Raw genomic sequence first — 11,027 nt, 5'->3', positions numbered from 1 at the left:
TGGGACCAAACTATACAAAACTGTTCCTTGAACACTGCCCCCAAATCCCAGTCCCTAGACAAAATTAATCATTTATTTGGGAAGTATGAACCTCCCAAAATTCTTTTAGATATTTATTCATAAATACTTTTTTATTTTATTTTATTTATTTTATTTTTTTTATTTTATGATAGAGAGAGAGAGAGAGACAGGCAGAGACATAGGCAGAGGGAGAAGCAGGCTCCATGCACCGGGAGCCCAACGTGGGATTCGATCCTGGGTCTCCAGGATGGCACCCTGGGCCAATGGCAGGTGCTAAACCGCTGCGCCACCCAGGGATCCCCATAAATACTTTTTTAAAAAAAGATTTTATTTATCTATTCATGAGAGACACAGAGAGAGGCAAAGACATAGGCAGAAGGAGAGCCTGATGCGGGACTTGATCCTGAGACTCCAGGGTCACGCCCTGAGGCAAAGGCAGACGCTCAACCGCTGAGCCACCCAGGTGTCCCATATTCATAAATATGTGAATTCAACACATATATATTGAGTACCCAATGTTTATAAACAAGTATATAGTTCACTGTTGTTTACAGAAATGGCATTATACATAATGGTCCTCCATCTTCCTTTTTTGTTTTTTTATTCTCTTTTCAATCTTGATGATCTTTCCATGTGTGTGCCTACTGCTTTGTATTTACCTCATTATAGATATTTCATTACATAGCTGAGCCATAACTCATCTGCCAGGGTCCCACCTTCCTTTGTCTACAGGGGCTCTGCAGGTAGTAAATAAAGTGACAAGTAGAGCAAGTGTATTTTGTTACAAGCAGAAATAGCTATTTACGCAGACAAAAGGATTCTTAACTTGAATTCCAGTGAGGTTTTTTTTTTAAGATTTTTATTTATTTGAGAAAGAGAGTGAAGAAGAGAGAGAGCAAGAACACGAGATGGGGTCAGGGAAGGAGCAAAGGGAGAAGCAGACTCCCTGCTGAGTCAGGAGCCCAATGCAGGGCTGGATCCCAGGACCCTGAAATCATGACCTGAGCCAAAGGCAGACACTTAACTGACTGAGCCACCTAGGTGTCCTAGTGTTTTAAAGATTTATTTGGTGGGCGGGGGGGCAGAAGGAGAGAGAGAATCTCAGGTAGACTCAGCGCTGAGTACAGAGCTTGATATAAGGTTCAATCCCAGGACCCTGAGGTCACGACCTGAGCTGAAAACAAGAGTCAAATCCTCAACCTACTGTGCCACCCAAATGCCCTTTGAATGCCAGTGTTTTAAGAGTATTTGGAACCTGTATTTTTATAACATAAATCTAATTTCTGTACTGTTGGCAACTAATCCAAGATTTTAAAACACTGTTCGAGCTAAGCAGAACATATTTGCATGACAGGTTTAGGCCAAGGGCCACCAGTTTGCAGTATAACTGTTTTATGACTCAACATTTAGGTTCATTTCAGTTTTTGCTATTACAAACATTGCTGCAGTGGAAATACCTAAATGAGGTTCATTACATACAAGTAGCTAGCTATGTTTTTCTAGGGCAGCTACATGGACTAGAATGCCTGGGCTAAAGAATATGTAGGCATTTTAATTTTAATAAATACTATTAAATTGCTCTTCAGCCACAAATGTCTGAGAGTGTCTGTCTCTCCAAACCCTTACCAACATTTAAAAGATCAGTTCCTTTAATATTTACCATTCTCATAGATGAAATGACATTTTATTTACTTGCTCAACAAACATTTTCTTAGGGATTCCTGTGTTCCAAGGTACTGTGCTAAGGACTTAAAAAAATTTTAAGCATTTATAATTTAACCTTTATAGGAACTCAGTGAGATAAGGAGTATTATTATGCCACTTTTACAGATGAGGAAACAGAGGCACAGAAAAGTTAAATTTTCTTAGGGAACTGGAAAGTATTAGAGGCACAATTCAAACTCAGACCATTGGGCTAAGAATCAGTTGGTGTTCTCAATTACGGTGCTGGGCTATCTTAATTACCACTGGCCAGTTTCTAGTGATGAATAGCTTATGTATTTGTTAGCCAATAATCTTTCCACTATTGTGAATTGCTTAAATTATCCTTTGCCGTTTTTATTTGAGTTGTTTATGATTTTCTTGTTGCTTGGCAATACTTGTTTACGTATTTTATGTATTTGTTAAAGTACAGGCTAGTTGCTGCTTTTGGTTTAGGGAAACACACACACACACACACACACACACACACATGCACGCACACACAAAGCAAACTCCAAGACAAGGATTGGATATGAGTGGGTTTTTTTTGGAGACATCCCCAAGAAATATGTTGAGAGATTGGTGAGAAAAGAGGAGAAAGCCAAGAAAGCAGATGTTGATGAGTAGAGGTGGGCATCTGGGGCTCAAGTCCCACCAGGGATCCTCTAAGAGACTCCATAGGCTGTGCCTCAGGACTATTCCAATGAGGGACAAAGCAGCAGGGGTCTTCACCCAACCACTCCTGGGGCAGTGATTCCCTAGTCTTTCTGGCCTGCCCACACAGAGGCCAACGCAGCCCCTAGCAGAGAACCCTCTCGGGCAGAGACTCAGAAAACCATCAACCCATCAACGTACAGGAACCATCTGCAGGTGGCCTCTATGTGGGCTGTGGGAATATAGGCGGCACACCTACCATGTCTGTATGCTGTTGTAACAGAGAAACTCCCAAAAATAATGGCTTAGATAGGAAAGACGTCTATAATCCAGAGGTAGGTGGCAGTCCAGCAGCAGTAGGCAGTTCTGTTTCAGGAGATCCACAAGATCACACAAAGACCCAGATTCTTTCTATCCTGTTCTCCACCACTAGGCACAGATTCCCAAACTTTCTCTGTACATAGCACCCTTAAGTGCCTTATAAATTTTTCCACAGTGGCACCTGGATGGCTTTGTCAGTTAAGAATTTGGCTCAGTTCATGATCCCAGGGTCTTGGGATTGAGCCCCACATCGGGCTCCCTGCTCAGTGGGGAGCCTCTTTCTCTCTCTCCTCCTTGCTTGTGCTCTCTCTCAAATAAATAAATAAATAACATCTTTATTTTAAAATATGTTTTCCACAAAGCTCCTCAGCCAAAAGAAATACCCAACAGTCCCATATATTAAATGATGAGCTCTAAACAACTTAATAAATACTTATGTTCTTTTTTTTAAAGATTTTATTTATTTATTAATTAAAGACACACAGAAAGAAAGGCAGAGACGTAGGCAGAGGAGAAGCAGGCTCCAAGCAGGGAGCCTGATGTGGGACTCGATCCTGAGACCAAGGATCATGCCCTGAGCCAGGGGCAGATACTCAACCGCTGAGCCACTCAGGCGTTCCAAATATTTATGTTCTAACAACTTCATGCCCCTGGCACAGTTGATCAAACTTTAAAATCAGCCTGGAAATCACCCTTCCCGATTTCTTCTAGATAGATTTCTCATATCTATCAATATAGATACTCCAGTAGCAATTGCTTTCTAAATCCATCTTCTCAAAGATGCGCTATTGGGAATTTAATAGTCTAACATTGAAAATGTGAACTGGTTCAAGCTGTCATTTCATGCACAACATAGATGTAGCCTTACTTCCTCAAACTGTTAGCTATCCTTCAGCACCCCTATGAGTTCGCTGTGGTACCCCATGGCACCTTGTGCACACTTTGGAAACACAGCACTAGGGTGGTGTCCGTGCCCCAAGGTCACCACCTTTGAGCCCCTGAGAAAAGGGAAGAAGGAAAGGAAAGAAAGGCTGTTTATCCTTGAGAATAGAGCTTGTAAGTTACACTTAGCTTGGTCAGATTCCACACACACACCCCCACCTTCCCGAACCCCCCCCCCACACACACACACAGGAACTTAGTCACATGGCCAAAGGGGTGCTGAGAAATGTAGTCTCTGGCTGTGCTGCCATGTGTTCTACTAACACTTGGTAGGCTGTTATTACCAAAAGGAAAAATAGACATTCTCTATCACAGTCTGAATATTAAACCTTTGTCTCTGACATGAATTCCAAATATGTTCTTCTGTATGTCACATATGTGTTAACTTGGCTCATGGCGTCTTTGTCATACAGAAATTTTAAATTCTGAAATACATTTATCAGGCTTTTCTTTTGTGGCTTTAAAAAATATTTATTTATTTATCTATTTATTTATTTATTTATTTATTTATTTATTATAGACATAGAGAGAAAGAGAGAGGCAGAGACACAGGCAGAGGGAGAAGCAGGCTCCATGCAGGGAGCCCGACGTGAGACTCGATCCCGGGGCTCCAGGATCGCACCCTGGGCCAAAGGCAGGCGCCAAACTGCTGAGCCACCCAGGGATCCCCTTTAAAAAATCTTATTTTTAAAGATTATTTATTTGACAGAGAGAGAGCACAAGCAGGGAGAGTGGCAGACAGAGTGGGAGAAGCAGGCTTCCTGCAGAGCAAGGAACCCAATGTGGGACTCAATCCCAGGACCCTGGGATCGTGGCCAGGGCCAAAGCCAGACACCTAACCAACTAAGCCACTCAGGCACCCTTAAAAATCATATTTAAAAAGATATTCTTGGGCAGCCCAGGTGGTTCAGCAGTTTAGCGCCGACTTTAGCCCAGGGCCTGATCCTGGGGATCCTGGATTGAGTCCCACGTCAGTCTCCCTGCCTGGATCCTGCTTCTCCCTCTGCCTCTGCCTCTCTCTCTCTCTGTCTGTCTCTCATGAATAAATAAATAAAATATTTTAAAAATATATGTTCTTTACTCCAAAATTACACATACATACACACAGATACACACGAATTGACAAATATATTCTCCCATGTTTTCTCCTAGTTGATTTATACTTTTATCTCTAATTCATCTGGAATTTCTCCCTGTAATGGTTGAGATAATTTCAGAAGGGAAGGGGGGACACTTAAAGTATGTAACCAAGGCATGATGTATTTATCAAACTTTTAACTGCCTTCTAACTCACATCCCAGCTTTACATGACACTCTTGTGCACATACATGGTTTGATGGACACAGCTTTCCCACTCAATATGTAACCCAGACACCTCCAAGCTCTTTGGGTAGGCACAAACTACCCCCAGCTCTAGGGGTGGGACTTAATTGGTATCAGCCAATTAGGGTAGTCCTGTCCTTTCTAATCACAATAATTTTTCTTTTTTTTTTTAATAATTATTCCTTTTTTAAAATTTTTATTTATTTATGATAGTCACACGGGGCGGGGGGCAGAGACACAGGCAGAGAGAGAAGCAGGCTCCATGCACCGGGAGCCCGACATGGGATTCGATCCCGGGTCTCCAGGATTGCGCCCTGGGCCAAAGGCAGGCACCAAACCACTGCGCCACCCAGGGATCCCCACAATAATTTTTCAAAACAAAAGCCAGCCTCTGGAATGTGAGGGACCCAATTAGAATGAAGTGAGGATTCCGAAGCAGTGATGGTGCTTCCTCTCCTCTAGATTGAATAAAGATATTAAAGAGGAAGCCTGTAGCTTCACTTCTCCTATCTTGGGACTAGAAGGAAAGCCAGTCCAAGGATGAAGCCTACCCTCTGGGGAGGGCAGACCTGAGAGAGGCACAGAGAAATGAAGTCAGAGCCCTGAGCAAACTGTACCTGAAGCTTACACTACGTCTGGACTTCACAGTTAGAGGAGCCAAAAGTCCCTTTTATTTTTTTAAAGAGGTTATTTATTTATTTTAGAGAGAAACAGAGAGTGTGAGTAGGGGGAGGGGTGGAGGGAGAAGGGGTGAAAGAACCCCAAAGAGACTCTGCACCAAGCACAGTGCCTGACCCAAGCTCATTCCCAGGATCCTGAGAACATGACCCCAGGTGAAATCAAAAGTCAGATGCTTAACTGACTGAACCACCCAGGCTCCCCAGTTCCCTTTATTTTTTAAAACCATGTGGAGAGGGGGGATCCCTGGGTGGCTCAGCGGTTTGACACCTGCCTTCGGCCCAGGGTGTAATCTAGAAGTCCTGGGATCGAGTCCCACATCAGGCTCCCTGCATGGAGCCTGCTTCTCCCACTGCCTGTGTCTCTATCTCTGTCTCTGTCTCTGTCTCTCTTTCTCTCTCTGTGTCTCTCATGAATAAATAAATAAAATCTTAAAAAACAACAACAACACCATGTGGAGTTACATCTTCTGTAACTTGCAACTTAAAATATCCTAATCCTAACAAAAACATGTAGTCATTCAGCTTTTTCCCCCACCTCATATTTTTCTTTTTAAACTCCTTTACACTTTATGGAAATATATAAATAACAGTAAAGGAAAAGTCTCTATTTGCTATCTGAAGTGCTACTTTATTATTGTGCATTTCTATAAACACATGAATTTTATATATTCATTTAAATGGCTTACATAGAATTGTAGTATCCAGTTTTTGAGTTTTGCTCCTTTAGTCTATCATAAGTGCTTTTCTCTATCTAGACAGTATTAATTATTATCCAGGGATGCAATAAAATGAACTCAATATTGTTGGACATTTGTATGATTGTCTACTTTTTAATATTATAGTTTTGCAAGTAGCATATTCATAGCTTTTTGTTTTCAACTGAATTACTTTCTCAGGATAAAGCTCTCGGTAGTTTGTGAGTTCCCGAAACTCAAGTGTTTCTGGCATTTTACTCTTTCCCTCTGATCTTCAAAACCTCCAAGCATGAACCTTGACACTTATATTTTATAAATAGCATAGAAGAAAGCACTGCTTAAGCCTTAAATCAAAATTTGAATTCAAATGTGATAGAAGAATTGTATCGCCTGTGAAACATGTGGCAAAGAATTTATCCTTGGAGTGTTCCTAAACCCTCCTGTCAGCCCCTGAAACTGGACCTGTGCTATCAGTTTTTTACCTGCTGCAAGATCGGTTGACAGGATCAACCACCTTTTATACCATGATCTCTTGTCCCCAAGGGAATGACTGAGGCAATACTTTGGAAATGTGATGCAGGACTTCATAGCTACTGTTGCAACAGACAAATAGCCCAAGGCTTGTTCACAATCAGTGATTTATTGGTCAGGAGGAATTTTACAATGGAAGAAAAAAGAACAATTTAAAAAGGGACATAACACAAGTATTTTCATTGGAAGGCAAGAATTGGATCTTTATTTGTTTACTATTATTTCAGTAGCAACTATTTAATGCCTAGCTCATAACAGATGCTCAATAAAAACTGTTGCACAAATGCAAGAAAAAGGATGAAATCTACCCACAGGAAACCAATATCCTGGACATCACCAAAACATGGAGTCCTCCGACCAGTCCCTAGGGCCATGTGTTGCACCATTGACCTGGTTGGAACACAATGTAGCTTATACTTTTAAATTTCCACTTGGCCTTTGCTACTTTGATTGCTGTCCCTTAAAGCAACTATGTTCAGCTACCAGGTCAAGGGGAATTGCCAGAGCAGAACCTCCATGTCCTGGTCACTCTGAATTGGTCTTGACCTGGTACACTGCTCAGCTCTCCTCACCAAAATGCTCTGTTACTGTGCTCACCAATACCGCAGTTTACCATCAGCTGTGGTATCTCTCAAACAAGAGTATAAGTACACTTATACTCAAAAATCATCTCTTTCTCATCTGAAATTTAAATTTACTGGGTGCTTTATATTTCTATTTGCTAAATGTGGAGATCCTATCTCCAGCCACCGTCTTAAAGCCTCAATAGAGATTCTAGTTTTCTGCTTTTGTCGAGGCTGAGAATTAGTCTCACAATTGGAATTGGAATCAGCTAGGCATGCTGAGCAAAAGGAGCATCCAGCCCTGGACATTGAGCTGGGGCTGAATTGTCTCAGGACAACCGCTGAGACATTTCATCTGACAACCTAGAGAAAAGGCAGACAAGCAAGAAATTACAGGCAGGCTGATGGAGGATGGCCCCTCCATATAAAGTACACAATTTGTGCTCCACTTGTTTTATTTGTATGTCACACATAGAGAGGGTGGAGAAGGACAAGGGACAATATTGTGTATGCTGTCTCAACTGTGGGGAAGAAATGGTGATACTTCATGGTAATGAGACAGGGAAACTGAAAAAAACTGCTTTTTTGCCCCTTTTCCTACTTCTGTTCTTGTTAGGACCTGCACTCCTGCCCTACACATGGCTTATAGTAATGACAACGTATGACCTTATAAAGGTCAAGGAGTTAATGATTTCTCTGGAGCCTTCCAGCAAAATAGATAACACCTAAGGAGTGACTGAGTGAGGTTGTCCTGTACATTTTCCAAGACCACTGACTCCAGACCCCTTGAAACCAAGACCCAAAATGCTTCAGGGCATAAGTGACTTATGAAAGACACCTGAGCCCTCATCCTTGTTTTGACCAGTTCCTGGATGCCTGAGAGGACACGTATGCCAGACTCCCATCCTCAATAAAAACCTCAGGCCCCAAATAAAGACAAGGATCATCCTCCTATTCCATTCCAAATGTCCTAGACTCTCCATCTGTATCCCCTCTATCTATATCTTCAATAAACTCTGCTCTCACTTCTCCCCGGCTTACATTTGATTTTTGCATGTCATCCTTGCGCAAGGGCCACGCTAATCTTCTCTGTATTGTTCCAATTTTAGTATATCTGCTGCCGAAGCAAGCACTTACATTTGATTTTTATCCTGCACGAAGCCAAGGACCCTCTCAGCTGGTCCTGCGGGACCCCCTTCTGGGTCCTCAAACCTGATGTAGCCTGCCTACAAACTGATGTAGCCTGCCTACATCAGTTAGTGCCCCAGAGTCACCCTGGACACCAAGTGAATTGGGACTGACATTGGACTCTGTGAAGCATAGATACGAATGTCATTTCAGGAAGAAATTCAGAATGAGAATATTGGATGGGAAGTTGTGTAGGGGTTATGAGTATGAGCTCAGGAGTCAGGCTTCCTGAGTTCCAGTCCAGGATCCATCTCTTCTAGCTGTGTGGTTTTTAGGACAGTTACTTAACCTCTCTGTCTTGATTTCCTCATGACATAAGAGAATCTACCTCAAAGGGTTGTTGTGAAGATGAAATTAGATAATGCAGACATGTAAAACACATTCAATCAAATTTTGGCTGCTGGCATAATAGTTAACAAATGTGATCCATACAGAAGAACAAAATGGGAAGTATTTCTGGCACAAGAGGTTTGAGGTATCAAAGTTCTTTATGCTGCAAGTAATAGCCCACTTCAAACCGGATCAAATAATGAAGGACTCTTACTGGCCTCTGTGACCACAATGTTCAGAGATGGGGCAGGCTTCAGAAATGGTTTGAATCAGTGGCTCAATGGCATCATCAAGGTCAGAAGTTCTTTTTGTTCCTCACTCCGTCACTCAAGTATCAGCTTCATTCCTCAGACCAGCTTTCCTCCTTGTGGTGGGATGGCTGCCAGCCACCCCTGGGGCTTCATGCTTCCACATTCACTTCTTTTTTTTTTTTTTAAGATTTTATTTATTTAGTCGAGAAACAGAGAGAGAGGAGGGAGAAGCAGGCTCCATGCTGGAAGCCTGATGTGGGACTCGATCCAGGTCTCCAGGATCACGCCCTGGGCTGAAGGCAGTGCTAAACCGCTAAGCCACCTGGGCTGCCCATCCACATTCGCTTCGAATAAAAGGAGAATGGGGAGGGTTGCCCTGGTGTTCCCAGTAGGAGTGCTAAAATTCACTCTGACTTGAGTCATGGGCTCCCTCCGGAACCAATGACGGGGCCAGGAGGATGGAAAGCACCATTTGGTGAATGAAATGAAGCCCTCCTGCCAAAGCTTCAGGAGGAATCAGTTTCTCCTGAACCAGGGGCTGCTGTTCAGGGGAGAGGAAGATTCCAGATGCAGACCTGGTAATACTAGAAAGGGGCATGGATGCTGGGTAGGCACTCAGGAAGTGGGCATCTAATAAGTTGTTGTATCTGGAATGATAGCAATATGTCAAAAGTGTCCCCCCATATTAGATAAAGCCCCGAATGAATGAGAAGTGCAACCATGAAAACACCAGCTTCTTGGGACATGGCAGGAGTGTATGTTTGGTGGATGTCCTTCGTTTCGCAGACGCAAAGGCAAATCTATTAATAAAATTCCTTCCTGGCAGCTGTCTCCTGGTGTAGATTCAAGGAAATGTATATTCAAAGGAAAGGGGAGGAAATTTTAGCCACAAAGCTGCAGTCACTAGTGCTGCAAGGTCACCCAGAACGGATGCAGTGCCTTAGGATGAGCAAAAAGGTGTAAAGAGAGAAGAGGCAGAGGCTCTCTGATATCACAGGCCAGAAGCAGAGGAGGAGCTGGCAAAGAAGGCCAAGTTAGGATGGTCAACCCAATTTGAGAATGAAGAAAGAGGACCCCCATGGAAACTAAATAGAGGAAGTGTTTGCTAATTTCTTCAGGGAAGCTGGAAAAGCAGAGGGCTTTGGATGGGCCTGGAATAAGTGTCTCACTGGCTCCGTGAAATGTCCCTGGAGAACCTCTTATCCTGCCTTCAGTAATGACAGTGAACTAGTCCACCAGGTTCTGATGGCTCCTCTGGGTCAGGAAGCCACCAGGGCAACTCCTCTTCAGAGCCTGTTACCAATGGTGCATCACTGACTAGGAGCTCCAGAATGAGCAGGATTAGCAGCTTACAAACTTTGCAGCCTGGGACCTCTGCGTCTCCAGTAACAGGAGTGCTTCTGAACATTAGTCCAAAGCAAGGGACCAGAGGGAGAGGCATCTGGGACACACAGTTTGTCACACATACAAACAGTGACGTGGTTTGTTACTATAGCTAGCATTAATTACCCTGACTCTGGGCAGCCCTGGTGGCTCAGCGGTTTAGCGCTGCCTTCAGCCCAGGGCGTGATCCTGAAGACCTGGGATAGAGTCCTGCATCAGGCTTCTGGCATGGAGCCTGCTTCTCTCTCTCCCTCTCTCTCTCTCTCTCTCTCTCTCTCTCTCTCTATGTGTGTGTGTGTGTGTGTGTGTGTGTGTGTGTGTGTGTGTGTTTCTCATGAATAAGTAATCTTTAAAAAAAAATAATAATTACTTTGACTCTGATGGTGCTCCTAAGAGTGGGGTGGAGCTTGTGCAGCTGACAGGAGTTCACACTGTGCTGAATGC

General features: G+C 43.2%; 1 non-coding gene across 1 annotated transcript; it reads right to left on the bottom strand.

Moving 5' to 3' along the window:
- Window positions 1–8,457: 8,457 nt before the first annotated feature.
- LOC112910031 (U6 spliceosomal RNA) lies at window positions 8,458–8,560 on the bottom strand. Its single transcript, XR_003233192.1, has one exon. It is a non-coding gene; the product is annotated as a U6 spliceosomal RNA (small nuclear RNA).
- Window positions 8,561–11,027: the final 2,467 nt, after the last annotated feature.

Source organism: Vulpes vulpes, chromosome 3, assembly GCF_048418805.1.
Source record: "Vulpes vulpes isolate BD-2025 chromosome 3, VulVul3, whole genome shotgun sequence".
Classification (NCBI taxonomy): Eukaryota; Metazoa; Chordata; class Mammalia; order Carnivora; family Canidae; genus Vulpes; species Vulpes vulpes.
The sequence above is the reverse complement of the archived record's forward strand: the minus strand, read 5'-3'. Positions and strand labels throughout refer to the sequence as shown.